Below are 16,074 nucleotides of genomic sequence, written 5' to 3' on the forward strand. Positions count from 1 at the left end.
AAAAAAAAGGAGGAAAATCTGGCCTTGAACAAGGCTGCTGGCTGCAAAAAGAACACGGAGCAATGGTAAGGCTAGAGGCTAGACTGCTGGCATTATAAAAAGGAAGGTTTGCTGGGAAGTTGAAAAAAGACCATTCTGGCTTAAGGAAATCATTTATTCGTCCATCCAACCAATGTTAATGGAGAAGACACTTTGCACTGGACACCTTTGTAGGCGCTGGGACTACATCAGTGGCCAGAACCCTGTCCCTCCCCTTGGGAGGCAGACAAAGAAGAAACCAGTAAAAATGTAACCACAGGGACTGTTAATCCTCCTCTCGGAAGCTGCGAGGTGCACATGGAGGACACTTAACACTCAGCTCTAAAATGCTTCCAGAAGTCTTCTCATTTACACTGAAAGTGATTCTTTCTTATATAAAGGTTGCACCAAATGAAATGATGCATCATGTTTTTGTTTATAACTTGCCACTTTGAAGAGGGAGTTTCTGAGAAACTGCAAAACTAAATAATGGAGCCCAACTGTACACAAACCTTAAAAGCTGAATTTCCATTGTTTTCTACAAACCTAAACAAAAGTCATGTTTCTCTCTTAACCCATAGCATGAGAGACTTCCCACTTACTCTATTTCCACAAATCTTTACTCTGTCTGAACTGTGTGTCCTGGGAAAAAAAACAATCAAAGGGCATCATTTAAAAACAGCTTGCTAAAATAACAACGCTTGTTTTTTTGTTTCGGTGTAATGCATCATAAGCCTAAGAACAGTGTGGTTCACATCACTCCTTAAAGAAGTTACATTTTCAAAAAAAAAAAAATTAAATTTCTCATATTCACCTTACTTGTTTCATTGCAAGAACTAAAGTTCATTTTCCAATGGAAGATGGACATCAGGAAATTTGGGGGAATTTTCTATGCCATTTCTTCCATGGGAAGAGAATTACGTTTGGTAATCTACCACCTCTAAAGGCATCAAACTTTAAAAGTGAAATGGTCATCAACACACCCATAAATTACAACTCTGTTTAAGTTAAATGAAAAAGTCTATGAAAGTGTGCTTTATGCCGTAATGCAGCAAACACATACTTTATAAAGAGAAAAAAGAAACCATGAATATCTCAGCCGAAAGGTAGCAATTTATTTATCTGAACAGCCCTGAAACACGACATAAGAAAAACATGTTCTTTATTGGCCAATAAAGTGAGTGAATGAGAAACGACTAAAGCCAGTTTGCTGTACAAATACAACTCTTGAGGCCCTCCCTCAAAAACTTTTTCTTGTTTAAAAAAACTACCAATTTCAATGAATATGAATTTATTTGGTAAACACAATTCAGACAATATGGGTGCTACCTGGTTCCCAAGATCACAACAGCTCCTCAGGAGCAAACAATGAATGAAGGGGCTATCACTGCTGAAAGTCACAGAAATCAGGCCAAAAGAAAAAAAAAATTAAAAAAAGGCAGATGTGATTTTCAAAGACAGTAAAGTGGGACCAGTTGGTACAGAGGCAAAGAGCTTTGCATCCCTGACGAGATCTAAAAGACATACTCTGTTTTACATAATCTTTCCAAGAATTGGGGAAGGTTGTGACAACTTTGGGGAAATTTTCTATGCAAATATCAGCTTTAATAAACTCTGACGCTTAAAGGAGCAAGCAAACCCTTGGCAATCAGGAAACTTACTCCAGAAGTACAACAGCCTGCCCAAAATTCCGAGTAGCCAAGAGGCCCCTAGTTTGAGGCTCCTTGCATTTTATGCTTGAACAGCCGATTCAAATGGGCAGTCTCCATGTCTCAGGGAATTTCAGGCAGGAAAAGAAAAAGTTAAATTGTTCTTAACATATACTTTTTTAAGATTTGATTTATTTGAGAGAGAGAGAGAGAGAGAGAGAGAACATGAGCACTGGGGGAGGGGCAGAGGCAGAGGGAGAAGCAGGCTCCCCACTGAGCAGGGAGCCCGACGCAGGGCTTGATCCCAGGACCTCGGGATCACCACCTGAGCTGAAGGCAGACACCTAACCATCTGAGCCACCCAGGTGCCCCTTAACATATTTTTCAAGTAGAGTTTGTTTTTTTCTTATAGTATTTAGGTTCTTGCTAAAATAAATGCATAGGAAGTTAAGGTGAGCATTATATGAAAAAATATAGACATACCCCTGTGTAAAGGCTGTGTTTCACCACTGTAGTTTATCTATCCTGTAGAACAGACAGGGCAGCCTCCTAAGTCAGTCTTCCCCCATCCCCCAGTTGGATCAGACGCCTACCCTGCAAGTTTTACCATGATTACTTGACAGAAATGAAAACGCTGCAGAGGGCCCTCCATGCGCCCAGACGAAAGGAAAGAGCACTGGCCGTGGAGTCAGGGTCAGCTCCTCAATCAATGCAGGCCTCCGGTCTGAGCCCCTGCTCAGGCAGCACGAGAGGGGAGGACGGAGAAGACCTGTGCTTTCCAAATCCCAGGTCTCGGCCCACCATTGGGGAGTAAAATCAATTTGGTGGATCATGACCCGTGTTTGCTAGAGGTTGTAAGCGGGGAGGAACATATCTGAAAATACCAAAATGCATCTCATATAGTAAAGTTAAAGTATTCTTTCGTGAAAATTTTTTAAATACATTTATTTGTAGGTCTCTGTATACTGGCTTTCAAAACAGAATGCATTTCTTTTCTTTCTTTCTTCCTTTTTTAAGATTTTATTTATTTTTCAGAGAGAGAGAGAGAGAGAGCACAAGGAGGGGGAGCAGAAGGTAGAGGGAGAAGCATGCTCCCTGCTGAGCAGGGAGCCCAACGTGGGGCTCCATCCCAGGAGCCTGGGATCATGACGCTTCACCGACTGAGCCACCCAGGCGTCCCCAGAATGCAGTTCTTAAACGGCAATGACACGGCCATAAAAGGCTCTCAGATGTCGTGAATGTCTGAGTTCCCCAAAATTTGTATGTGGAAATCCTCACCCCCATAAGACTGTATTAAGAGGTGGGGCCTTTGAGAGGGGATTAGGTATTGAGAGCAGGACCCTTAGGAATATGGGATTAGTGCCCTTAGGAAACAAGAGACACCCCCCCCCCCCCCCCCGCCGAGGGACCCTCATCTTCCTCCCACCATGTGAGGACACAACGAGAAGTCAGCACTGTGCAGCCAGCCAAGGGTGCCCACGAGAACCTGACGGGGCTGGCACCCTGACCTCAGGGGCCTCCACGACTGTCAGAACTGGACCGCAGCTGCTTACAAGCCATCCAGTCTATGGTACTTTGTTCCTGCCGCCTGAACCAAGGCAGACTGATTCTCTTTTACTTCCGGCTCAAATGTGACTGAGCAACTGAAAAGCCATGTGCAAAGACTGGTTTGCAGGAGCAAGTCCTTGGAGACCATGCAGGAGTTTGCAAGGCCACCAGCCTGGAGAAGCCACAGAGGCCGGGCTATGTCTGCTTCCAAGAGGGCTCAGAAGTACACGGTCAGGAAGAATCCAGCCAGCAGAGTCTAGGGTCCTCCGCGGCCACCTCGACTGCGCCTGGCTGCGGTCCAGGTCATGGATGAGGGGAGGGCCAGACAGGACTCAGGAGCCCGGGCAGGCTGTGGCTAGGATCCAGCAGAGGGTTGAGAAGCTGGATTAGGACGCCATCAGCGGGAACAATGAGAACTGGATGGATTTGGAGGGTGGGGGGAGGGGGAGATGTTCAGGAAGCAAAAGCAACAGAGACACGGGATGGCTGAGATGCCATGGGGTCAAGCGTGGTTCCCAAGTTTCTGTCTTGTGTGGCTTGGTGCCCACCGCAGAGCTAGGGAACCCTGCAAAAGGACCAGGTATGGAGAGAAAAAAACCAGTCTTCTGGTCTTAGCCATGTAAAATCTGAGATGCCTTTGAGATACCCAAGTACATAAGTACAATTTCAGTGATGTAATCTAGAGCTCATCGAGAGGCCCAGGCTGGAGAACCAAAGTTTAGACCGACCTAAGGTCTTCCTTTTTAAATCTCTTCTTCCAAAACTACATTTTTGGAAGAAGTGCAACAGCATGAAGCAGAGAAAAAAACGTGGCTTTAAAATCAGAAAAACCATGACTAGAACCTCAGCACCACCCCTTACAGGCCCTGTGCTCATAAGCATATTATAATCTGAATAGGTTTCCATTTCCTCCAGCGTCACCTTCAGGAGCATGGTGAAGATTAAAGAAACAACACTTCAAAAGTGCCTGGAATACAGTAAGTTCTTGGCCAAGTTGAGCCAGACCGTGTTTAGACCTCTCTGCATACCCCACAGCACCCGGTACTGTCCTGGGCAAGCACTCCATCAGTATCCAGCATGTTGAACTGACTTGAAATATTCTGAAAACTGTCAGAACACCACTGTTTCCTCTTCCTAGACAACCATCAGCTCATAAAATCATTCCCTTACCTGGTGTCCTGTTGGAGCAACATCCAAACATAAATGACACACAGAGCAACATGTCTCAACCCACATCACCCACATACCCTGGTGTTATCTCTCAGTCCTGGAGGACCCATCGCTTAGCAGGACCACAACTATCAAGACCACCTAAAGTCCTAGATACCCAATCCAGTCATACGAGTTTGTTCTGTGATCCATATGGCTCTGAGAAAAGCCAGGCCTGGTTTTATTACTTCCCTAGAATTTCTGTAGAAGCAAGCAGATGGCCCCCTCTCCACACATCCTGGGATTCACCTGGAAACACTGAGTGCTTCCGGAGGCTTATACCTTGAGCAACAGATTCAATACTTCCTGCTAATAGTGGGGAGACATCAGCATCATCCAGAGACCAACTCACACTCAGATTACTGTACCCCCCTTCCCCAAAGTCTCTGATTCAGAAGGCCTGGGGTATGTGTGAGAATTTTAACAAGTTCTCAGGTGATGCTGCTGCTGCTGCTGTTCCGGGGCCACACCTGAGAACCACTGCCCTGGCTTCCTCCCTGGGGTCGGGCTACTGATGGGTCCTACATTTAAAGAAAAATCAGCAGAGATGGGGAAGTTTTTACCTGAAGTGTCCTACGGTTTGCCTTGTAGATGATCACAAGCTGTCTTAATTATGAACGACAAATGTTTACGCCTTAGGAACTTATAGGCCCTGTTTTAACAGTTTGGGAATGTTCTGTTTCATGCTTGATAAGTTCTACTTATCGGCTCGCTACCATTCACTTCTGAGTAAACAAAAAGAAATAGCTATTTAAATAGAGAGCCTGTCCCATCCTCATGCCACAATCTCTCCACCTAAGCAAGCACCGTTTCCTCCTACTGCAGGACTCGGCTATCATTCTCGCAGAGCTATCGCAGCTCACCTTGAAGAACTTTCTTCACAGCTGAACCTTTCAGCTTGAGTGACCTCAGTGGTGGCCCCGTTCATCTCGACAGGATGGAGGGGACTCATTCATTCATTCCAATATTCACTGGGCGCCTACTCTGTACTAAACACTTGAAAAACAGTGTGAAAGAACTATGGCTTCTGCCCTCAAGGAGTTTCTAGAGTTAAATGTGAGTTGGGGCAGAGATGAAAGGAAAACAACGTCCTGGGAGGACCCATAAGTATAAGCATCCAGTGTGTAAAGAAACGTGTGGAAGTATCCACTGTGGTAAGTAAAGAAAACATATGAAGAAGATTGCCTTTAGGTTAGATGATCAGAGAAGGCCATGGTCCCCAGAAGAGGCGACACTTAAACTGATTAACTTAGAGCAGCTTAAGTCCATTCCCGTCTGTGTACCTGAGCCAAACTCACTACACTAAGCCACTCCGGGTGCTTTAAAAATGTTTACCTGATGCCTATAAATAATAAAAGGAATAACACATTTTATATTCAATTATTATTTCTGTTAAAGAGGTAAAAAAAAAAAAAAAGATCATTCATAGGCATGCTGGTTAAAAAAAGGCTGGAGGTCTGGTGAATGAACCCTATTTATGATGAAAGATGAAGGACCACAAGCCAAGTACTGAAACTACTGGCATTTCTAAAATGGTCCGAAAAATAATAAAACCATTAGCATAATTATGAAACGTCCCTGAGTTTTAAAGAGTGATAACTGTTTGAATGCATAAATTGTTCCGTACACATTTATTAAATCCCTACCATTTGCCAGGGATAGTGCTAAGTTCCAAGAATACAAAGATAAATAAAACACGATGCTTAACCTTTCCCACTGACAACTGTTAGCAAAACACCTAGGATATGCTTACTACTACATTGCTGTTGTTTTGTTTCCTTTCTTGATCAAAAATTGTTATGACCAAAGATCCAGAGATCATGATGGTGGGCATGGTTGAAAAAGGAAAGAAACAAGAAAGTATGTATTAAATGTTGAAAACCGGGGCGCCTGGGTGGCTCAGTCGTTAAGCATCTGCCTTCGGCTCAGGTCATGATCCCAGGGTCCTGGAATCGAGCCCCGCATCGGGCTCCCTACTCGGCGGGAAGCCTGCTTCTCCCTCTCCCACTCCCCCTGCTTGTGTTCCCTCTCTCACTGTGTCTCTCTCTGTCAAATAAATAAATAAAATCTGAAAAAAATAATAAAGGTTGAAAAGCCACTACCCAACATGGCAAATCTACTGGATTCCTTATGCTAGTCTATCAAGCAAAGAAATAGATTTTTATGGCTAGAGAGAACGATATCCGCCTCCCAAACCCCTTGCTCAGCATTCCTGGATGCAGAGGCTTCAGTATCCCCTTTTTCTTACAAAATAAATTCTTTATCACCCTGTCTTCCGTCCCATAACTTTAGTTCCAATTCAAGGTAATCATACTCTCTAGGCCCCCCAGTGCTTGTAAGTCCAACCCTTGCCCGAAGAACCTCCACTTGAAAAACACACAGGCCCAGTGTTAGTAGGAGCAATACTGTCCACTCAGTGCCTTACAGTTCATCACCACGTTACAAGTGACTTTCTAAAACCCTTAGAGAAAACAAGTGTCAAGAACTCGCTCACCCACTATGTAAACTCCCCCAAACCTGCTGCACCCCTGTTGTTTATTCAGTCCCATTAACAACACAGAAGACCTTCTACAAGAGGAACACATCCTTCAGGGAGCTGCCCATCCAAGTACAGGTTTTGACTTAAAAATAATGCCCAGGAGCTGCCTGCTGAGCAAACATGGAACCATGTTCCAATTATTATCCATATTTGAAATCCACATTCCCTAGGAGTAACCCCATTGGAGTAGGGTTCCTGTATTTTCCTCCATCACCATCTCCTCTATCCATCTCTGGTACAACTAGACAGAAGTAGATACAGCTAAGAAGGCAATACACAAAATCCAGCCTGTTTTCTCCGGCCTCATCTTTTACACCAAAAGGAACCTGGTTGAATTAAAGACTTCATCAATGGCAGTCAATTGTTTGCTACCCAGTATTTCAAAAAATTTCATCAGATTAAGTTTAGTGGTTGTTTCATTTCTAAAGAAAAAATATATTTTTCGAAGATTTTATTTATTTGAGAGAGAGCATGCAAGAGAGCACGAGTTGGGGGGAGGCTCAGAGGGAGAGGGAGAAGCAGGCTCCCCGCTGAGCAGGGAACCCCATGTGGGGCTCCATCCCAGCACCTTGCGATCATGACCTGAGCCTGGTCTGAGCCGAACGCAGACGCTTAACCAACTGAGCTACCGAGGCGCCCCTTAAAGAAAAATATTAAAACAGAAGGCTAGGTTTCCTCCCTCTCTGACTCGCCAGTCATTTAGCATGGCCATATAAAAGTCCACAAATGAACAGGTGAGCTACATAATGCAGTGTTCTAATTGGGCAGCTTCTTAAAGAAAAGGACTCTCCAACTCCAGTTAATAGATCTGATACAAAGAACACGTTTCTCCAACAAATACATTCAGGACTTGAATTTTACAGTGTACCTGATGACGGTTCTAGCCATAGTAAAAAAAAAAAAAAAAAAAAAAAAGTATTTTTTTCCCCAGGATATCAAATGTTCTGACTCACCATTTCACTGAAGTACAAGCAAAATGAAAATGCAAATGACATTTTATACATGTTTATGACTTTACCGGCTGTATGGCAGTTCCCCTTTGGCTTCTGGCTTTATTTACCAGGAAGAGAAGCTTGGAAAACCACCATACATTTGTATTTCTTTTTTTTTTTTTTTTTTCATACATTTGTATTTCTATTCAAATAGTTCCCTTTCTCCAAGCACTGGTTGGAACAAAGTATTAATTCTAAGTCTGGTGACATAAGTAAGTCAAGAGAATCATAGGGAGTAGATGAAAACAGACAAACATTTTCTCTTTAATGGTATCTGCTTGGATGAGAACATTTAAAAATATAAATACTAAATCCTTTAAAATTATGCCGCTTCACTAATAAGTACTAGTAAACAGAAGTTTTCCATTAAACCTCTATGATTTCTAAAACCCAAAATGTACCTTCACCATAGAACTCCCAGCAAAACCTCAAATACAAACCTTCTTAAGAATTCCACATTAGCCCTTATTATTAGCCCTTATTAGATAATAATTTAGCTCCTCCTGCTAAACTTCTGGGTGACCCTGAGCAAGTCAATTCACCTCTCTATGCCTGAGCTGTCTTATCCATAAAGCAGGCAAGTCTCTGAACTACTTAACATATAATTTCTTTTTCACAAAGACATACCTCAATCCCAATGGCTGGATCTGTTAATATTTAAGAACCATTCTACTTCTCTGTCATCCTTCTTCTGAAAAAACAAAACAAAACAAAACACAACTTTTGTGTATATGGGAAGGAGGGATGGAAACAGGACCCTTCAAAGGGAACAGAAACTAGGTGGGTTTTGTTAATTAGGTTTCCTCTCCGAAACCACCAGCCAGTATTAGCAGGTGCTTGAAATTTACTCGAAGGAAAAAAAAAAAGTGGTTGGTTTCTCCATCTCAAGACTAACTCTTTCATAAAAGGGCAGGAGTCAATTTCTAGGAATGTGTCTTTCACCAGCTACACAATACTAACAACTAAGGGACGGGAAGGCAAGCAAAGGAGGACAGAGATGACATGAGTCTATTGTCTGCATGGAGAAAGAAAAACTCTTCTTTATATGCTGTGTTCAGGAAGGAGGGCAGTAACAGACACCTGTACCTGCCAGCTTCAAGAGACACACCTCGTGTAGGTAAGTTACCTGATGGGTCAGCAGATGTTGGGAATTTACATGATGCGATGCTTTGTTTTTTACAAACTCCAAGTCTAAAAGTAAATTAAAGGTATGAGTTGACTGGGATATTCAAGTGAATCTTGACATGTATTTTAGAGTAGATCAGCCCATTGGGATATTTCCAAGTCAAATAATAACACTAAACAATATACATGCTAAGCTGAAGTGCCCTGGAAATGTTTTCCCTTCACTAAATGGAACAGGGTCAAGGGAAAGGGGGAGTAAATGACAAGTGGAATAGATTATTAGCTAAACAGAACGCTGAAACTAGAAAGAGAAAGATAATTCATTATGAATCTCTTGTTTCATATATGGGACACTTGAGGCTTAGAGGTGATATGATTTGGCCCCGGGGTCATACAGCCAAATAGAGTGCCAGAACTAGAACTCGGGTCACCAGCAGGCATGCGTAACAGTCCCTAGTTTATTGCAGTATCCTTCATGTCTCCTCCTCGCCATCAGAAGCGGGACAATGGCATCATCTGCAAAGCCATGGACTGGGCTTCAAGAGCTCTGAGTTCTAGTCTTGTAACCTTCACTAGCTTAGACAGGATACCACTGAAAACTCCCATCCCTGTCCAACCTCGGTTTCCTCATCTGTAACATGTGAACAGTGATTCACAGTGAGACAGCGCAGACCACAATAAATGCAGAAGCAGTCTGGCCGTTGTGAAACTGTATGCAAGTACAGAACCAGCACTGGGTGGTGATGGGGGCATATCAGAGAACCTGCCTGTGACTGTTAAGTCCAGCCGCTTATTACCTTGGTAAGTCCCTCCATCTGTGAGCCTCACGTTCCTCCTCTGAGTATGTGGTTAATAATCTTTGCCCTGCCTCCCTCGGAAATGGCCAGAACTTGAGAGCACTGAAAAGCATTCACAAATAACAAGGCACTGATTCAAGTGCAAAGTGTTATTATGAGATCCCTCTAGTCTCCTTAATTTGGACAGAAATGTATGTGGTTTAATCATTCAGTTCTGAACAGTTTTCTTTCTCAACTAAGATGTCATTATTCGTGAGTCTCAGATTTCACAGCTTTCTCCTGGGTGCTCCGAGTCTCCGCTCCCATTACCGTACCAGGAATGCACAGAGACCATGCATGATGCTTACTCAACGTGCCACTGGCATGGACTTGGCTGAGAAAGCCTACTTTCCCAGGGCCTCCTCTCAGCTGGAAATGCTCTGACTAAAGCTTCCATGAGCACTATTTTACTTCATCACATTAGAGGAGTAATGAAACCAACCCTCGGGCTTTTCTCCAACAACTGCAGAACACTTTAGCCTTTCCACAGAACAAGAGAGAAGTCTGGGTGGATGCTTGTCACCAGAGGGGCAAGAGAGGTTCCCGAAATCCATTCTCAGTAGTGCAGATGGGGAGACCTTTTTTTTTTTTTTCTTTGCAGGAGACTCACTGTGAGGCCCAACCAGTCTCTCAAGGGTCACTGGCCTTAGAGCGAGGGCCCCTGGGAGGCTGAAAAGGTCCTGCAAAATTGGGGGGTGCCGCTTGGGGTCTGCAACATTCTGCCTTCAAAAAGCATCAGAGTAACTAGCATTTCCTTGTTAAGAACCCTGATATCAGTAGATCAGATGAAAGAATTCATCAGCCTATCCAAACAACTTCTCTGGAACAGGTTTCTACCCAACCACGCTGGGCACCAGAGACAAGTGGGGGATAAGAAATACAACAGGCTCATCTGCATAGATGAGAGATAAGCAGACGTTTGTTGTCTTCTGTTTTGGCGACTCTTGGCTCCCGCCTGACGACTCAACCCTGGCATTCTCCCTCTCCTGGCCCCCACACTCCCACCGCCCCCCCCCCCAGCTGTTGAAGCGTCACGTTGACGGGGCTGGGGGAGAGAACGGAGGGAAACGCAGAAGTCAGCTGCTGCACTGAGGCTGGAACCGTACCGCACCTGTGCAATCCGGCTTCGGCGCCAGAAATGACCAGAACACCGACTCGCAAGCCCCTCTTGAGATCCCAGGGGCGCCTGACAAGTTCGCCTCTGTTTATTGCCCGGGGAGGGTGGTGGGAGAGCTCTCCTGCTGCTGCCAAACTCAGCTGGTTGCCCTGAAAAGGGGATGGAGCTCCCGCTTTAGCGAACCCAGAGAGGTCCCCGAGGGTCAATGCGGCCAAGAGGGGGGGATCTGGGTGGTGAGCGAGCGGGTGGGTGCTCGCGGGGAGCGCGCCGCCGTGGCCCCAGCGGAATGAAGGTCCCACTTCGGTGGCCACACGCAACCCTCCACCCTACCCCCAGCACAAGGCGGACAAAGTGCGAGCGTAGAGACCGCCAGGGTTCCTCAGGACGCCGAGCCCCCGAACCCCAGCCCTGGAGGAGGGTGTAGGGAGGAGGGGCCGGGGACGCGCAGGAAACTTACCTCACCCGGGCAGCATTCGGGCGCCTCTGCTGTCGAGACCAGTTGCGCCACAGTCCGCAAGTTATCTGGATGTAGTTGCTTCCCCCCCGCCCGGCGCCGGGAGATCTGTGCCGGCGAGGGGCGGAAGGGGCCCGAGGGTCGGCGGGGCGGGGGCGGGGGCGGGGGCGGGGCGCGGCGCGGCGTGCGGAGCCGGCAGGTGCGGGGCCGGGGCCGCGGGGCCAAACTCGCCCGGGACGCGCCTCGGCGGGGGCGCGCGGCTGCGAGTGTGCAGTGCGCGCGCGCCGCGGCGAGTGTGTGTGTCGCCGCTCTCCCCTTCCTTCCCCGCCAGTCCTCCGGCCAGACGGAGCAGCGAGCGGCAGCCGAAAAGCCCCAGCAGCCGGAGCGCTCCGCTGCCCTGCGCGGCCTCCGCGCAGCGCACTCGGCGGGGAGCGGGGGCCGGGGGCGGAGGAGCAGCGGCGCCCCCGGGCTCGGGCGCGGGCGCGGGCTCGGGCTCGGGCTCGGGCGCGGGTCCCGGCGCCGTGCGCGCCTGAGTCGGAGCGAGGCGCGGAGAGAGCAGTCTGCGCGCCGGCTGCCGCGGCTCGGGGAGGCTGCAGGCCCCGCCCGCCGGCCGCCCAGGCTCTTCCCCTTTTCTCTCCACCCACTTGCTCCATCCCCGCTCGCCCTGCAGGGAAGCCAGACCGGTTTGCAGCACCAGCCGCGGCGGCGGGAACCTCCGCCGCAGTCGGACTGGGCGCCGGAGTCGGTGCATGGGGACGCGGAGAGCCGGGCTGGGCCGGGCCCCGAGGTTCGGCCGGTTTCTCCTAGACGCCAGGGTTAGCCGAGGGCGTCCCGGTGGTTCTGAAGTCTTGCAGCCCCGCTAGAGAAAGCCGTGTTTGGGATAGGACATCATCCTCCCTTCCTCAGGCCACTGAACTCTGCAGCGCCTGGTCGCCTGCCCACTGGACTCTGCTGGCCGCGAAGCCCGCATTTAAGCACAGGTGCCCCCTCCACTAGGAAGGGACAGCTAGCATTCCGAGGCGACGGCGTGCCCCCTTCTGATGACAGCAGGAGTTCCCAGGAAGTCAGACCTACCCAACAGGTAGGGTAGGTTGGCGAAGGGGTCACGGGAGAGAGGAGGCCCGAGGGACGTCAAGAGGTCCAGAGCGCATGGGCTGGGATGGGAGAGGGGACTAAATCTTCTGGATGGCGCTGAATGGGTGCGGGGACCCTTGCAATCGCCTGTGATATTGGGGGAGAGGAGAGGGTAGGGGGTAGACCTGAGGACTCTTGGGAAAATGCTGTCTTGCAAGCTATCGCCAAATTTACTGAAAAGGTACCTACCGGATCTCTCCCAGATGAATGGAAGCAAGTGGTATTTCTCACCTTCATCATTTCCTTCCTTGTCCTTGTTTTAAAAACAAACAAACAAACAAACAAACGCACTGATGTAAAACGTGGGATATATTCTGCGGGCGGAAGAACAGCACTTCATGGTCCTTATCCTCAGATATCCCTGGCCTGGCGAGTCACAGTGAGTTTCTCATTGAAAGGATACTCCCTAAGTTCTCAGCAAAAGAACGCCTCTTTTTGGTTTTGAAATCTTTTTGTACCTCCCCCCACCTTGGGTAAGTTTGTTATGGTTTAATAACAGCTCCGATCAAAGTGCAATAATCCCTTGGTAATGCGAATATCTGTTATTTCTTGGACTGTTTTTCCAACCTACTTCTTCTAGATGTATCTGGCCATTACTGGGAGTTTTCAGGCATCACGTGTTTAGGACCCTGTGACTTGGTTCTGGTTTTGTCTTGGCATTCTAGATTCTTCCAAAGCTCAGAGCAGGAACACACATCTAGTTCAGCTTGTTCCCTCTACCGAAGAGAAAACTAAGATCCAAAGACATTAAGTGGCCCAAGAGCCAGAACACAGGTTCCTTGACTCCCAATTCCTGAACAATAAAAGAAACGGGATTAACAAAGTTCAATTTGGGGTGGATAGAGGGGGTGGCAGAGAAAGAAAAGATCCAAGAACCCTTCATCTGCCTTGAGTGAATCACTGCGTAGGGGGCAGCACCACACCGCTGTAAATAGCAGGCTGGTTGGGATCTGGGAATGATAGTCTCCCCCTCCCGGCTCCTCGCCCCTCTGGCCGATCTGAAATCCAGCGAGTGGAAAACAAATCTGCTTCCCAGAGTGGTAAGTGTAAATGCAAAGCCAGTTTTCAGTATTTCCTGGGAATGCAGGGGAGGCGAAAACAGGTAAAACCAAACTTAAATCACAGTGGATTGGGGGGGCACACACATTACGTACAGAGGCATGCACACACGTGTACGCACAGCCCTCCTTTCCCATTAAGAGACTGACTGACTCCCTTCTGTAAAGCATAGGGCCAACAGCCTTAGGTTTCCAGAGACAAATCACAAAGCAGACTGCCCACTGGCGTTTTAGAGAGCTAACTCAAACAGGATTCTCAGGAACTCTACCAAGAGCCTTAAGATGCTCATTACTGTGAATTAATTCCTAGAACAGGCTGACCACATAGTTATTATACCATAATACCTGTTCTTTCTTCCCGGTTCTCTCTCTACATATACATCAACAGGAATTTGGGAAAGTCACCCTCTAATGGAAATAAAACAAGATCAATATTACTAGCAATAGTGACTTGGCCAGAAAGTTTGAAAACATTTAAAAATTAGAAAGTGCAGCTCTTATGTATCAGTGACGAATCACTGAATTCTGCTCCTGAAACCAATATTGCACTGTAGGTTAACTAAAATTTAAATTAAAATGAAAAATAAATAGAAATTAGAAATCGTTTTACTTAATTTCAAATGTGACTTCTGATTCTAGATTTTAGTCCATTTTCTTAAAAAATGCTATTTACACTCCCCTGTGAGAAAGACGTGTAGATTCCTTATAGTAGATTTGATAGCATTAATGGCCCCAATTAATGACTTCCCTTTATCTAAGTCCTTTGTCTCTAATTTTGTCATCCCCTCCCACCCTAGGCTTACCTTTGGCCATTGGAACGTCAGTAGACTTGATGTAAATGAAGGCTTGAAAAACGTTTGTGCAACATACCTATTAGAATTTCCAAAATCCAGAACGCTGACAATACCAAATACTGGCGAGGATGTGGAGCAACAAGAACTCTCATTCATTGCTAGTGGGAATGCAAAACAGTAGAGCTATTTTGAAAGACAATTGACAGTTTCTTACAAAAGGAAACATGACTCTCTCCATATGATCTGGCAATGATGTTCCTTGATATTTGCCAAAAAGAGCTGAAAACTTAATTCCATACAAAAACCTGTACACAGTTTTTAGCAGCTTTATTCATAATTTGGACAAACCTTGGAAGTAACCAACATGTTCTTTAGTAGGTGAACAGATAAATGAACTGGGGTGTCCAGACCCTGGAATGTTATATGATGGGAAAAAGAAATGAGCTATCAAGCTATGAGAAGACCTAGAGGAAACTTAAATGCATATTGCTGAGTGAAAGAAGCCGGTCTGTAAAGGTTACATATTGTTTGATTCCAATTATACAGCACTCTGGGAGAGGCAAACCTATGGAGACAGTAGAAAGATCAGCGGTCGCCCCGGGGTTGGGGGTGGGGAGGTTTGAATGGGTAGAGCACCGAGGATTTCTAAGGCAGTGAAACTACTCTGTGTGATACTTCAATGGTAGATAGCTATCATTATACATCTGTCCCAAACCATACAACGTACATTCCTAATGTCAACTGTGGTGTTTGGCTGATAATGATGTGTCAAAGTAGATTCACCAATTGTAACAAGGGTACCACTCTGGTGGAGGGTGTTGATAAGTGGGGGAGGCTATGCATGTGTGGGGGGCAGGGAAGATATGGGAAATCTCTATACCTTCCCCTCAATTCTTTTGTGAATCTAAAACTATTCTAAAGAAATTTATTTTTTTTAAGTTTGTGCATTTTTGCTTTTTGTTCTTGGAATTCTGCCAAGGAGCACAAGCCCACTGAAGGATGAAAGCCTGGGTTGCTCAGTCAGTTAAGCATCTGACTCGATGATTTCCGCTCATGTCGTGATTTCTGGGTTGTGAGATCGAGCCCCGAGTTGGGTTCCACGCTCAGAAGGGAGTCTGCTTGAGATTCTTTCTCTCTCCCTCTGCCCCTCCTCCCATTATCTCTCTCTCTCTCATAGTAAATAAATATTAAAAAAAAAAAAAAGGAAAGACCTTGTGCTACAGAGGTAAGTCACCACAGCTGAGGCCATTCTTGACCAGCAAGCCCTCAGGAGACTGCAAAGACACAAGAAGTCCAAATGAGACTGGCCAGGCTTGCCGTATCCACAGAACCACCCCCACCCCCCACAGCTCAGAGATTCGTGAGAAATAATGCACGGTGGCTGTTTTAAGCCATTGCTTCAGTCCTCCATTGCCTAATTACAAACCACCCCAAAACTAATCACCACCACCAACTACCATTTACTCTTGCCATGATTCTGTGAGTCAGCTGGGCATAGGCTAGTGTCACTCCCTTGGCTGCAGTCAGCTAGCTGCTGGCTGCTGGGCTGAACTGGAAGGTCTAAGAAGCCTTCCCTCACACATCAGGCACTTCTAGCTGCC

At 46.6% G+C, this 16,074-nt stretch overlaps 2 protein-coding genes and 2 long non-coding RNA genes across 6 annotated transcripts in view; 1 reads left to right on the forward strand and 3 right to left on the reverse strand.

Moving 5' to 3' along the window:
* The window catches only part of PABIR1 (PP2A Aalpha (PPP2R1A) and B55A (PPP2R2A) interacting phosphatase regulator 1), a 78,762-nt gene extending 67,249 nt beyond the window's left edge, over positions 1–11,513 (reverse strand). The window contains exons 1-2 of the mRNA XM_025891688.2: positions 11,491–11,513; positions 8,583–8,646 (exon numbers count right to left, since the gene is read on the reverse strand). The gene's annotated coding sequence lies outside the window, so the exon portion shown is untranslated. The remainder of the gene's footprint in view (positions 1–8,582; positions 8,647–11,490) is intronic.
* The window catches only part of PIP5K1B (phosphatidylinositol-4-phosphate 5-kinase type 1 beta), a 297,076-nt gene extending 285,448 nt beyond the window's left edge, over positions 1–11,628 (reverse strand). The window contains exons 1-2 of one of the 3 annotated variants that reach the window (XM_025891470.2): positions 11,491–11,549; positions 8,583–8,646 (exon numbers count right to left, since the gene is read on the reverse strand). The gene's annotated coding sequence lies outside the window, so the exon portion shown is untranslated. Of the gene's footprint in view, positions 1–8,582; positions 8,647–11,490 lie in introns of all 3 variants that reach the window. The other 2 variants (XM_025891469.2, XM_025891473.2) reach the window with 2 other exon arrangements.
* A 472-nt stretch (positions 11,629–12,100) lies between these two features.
* Positions 12,101–15,214, forward strand: LOC112838668 (uncharacterized). The gene is made up of 2 exons (XR_003212027.2): positions 12,101–12,568; positions 14,477–15,214. It is a non-coding gene; the product is annotated as an uncharacterized lncRNA (long non-coding RNA).
* Positions 14,499–16,074, reverse strand: part of LOC141370195 (uncharacterized) — a 127,215-nt gene continuing 125,639 nt past the window's right edge. Inside the window, exon 6 of the long non-coding RNA XR_012374040.1 lies at positions 14,499–14,631. This is a non-coding gene — a long non-coding RNA (uncharacterized lncRNA). The remainder of the gene's footprint in view (positions 14,632–16,074) is intronic.

The sequence above is a fragment of the Callorhinus ursinus genome, unplaced genomic scaffold (genome assembly GCF_003265705.2).
Source record: "Callorhinus ursinus isolate GAN/ISIS: 27379988/994484 unplaced genomic scaffold, GSC_fseal_2.0 scaffold28, whole genome shotgun sequence".
NCBI classification, from domain to species: Eukaryota; Metazoa; Chordata; class Mammalia; order Carnivora; family Otariidae; genus Callorhinus; species Callorhinus ursinus.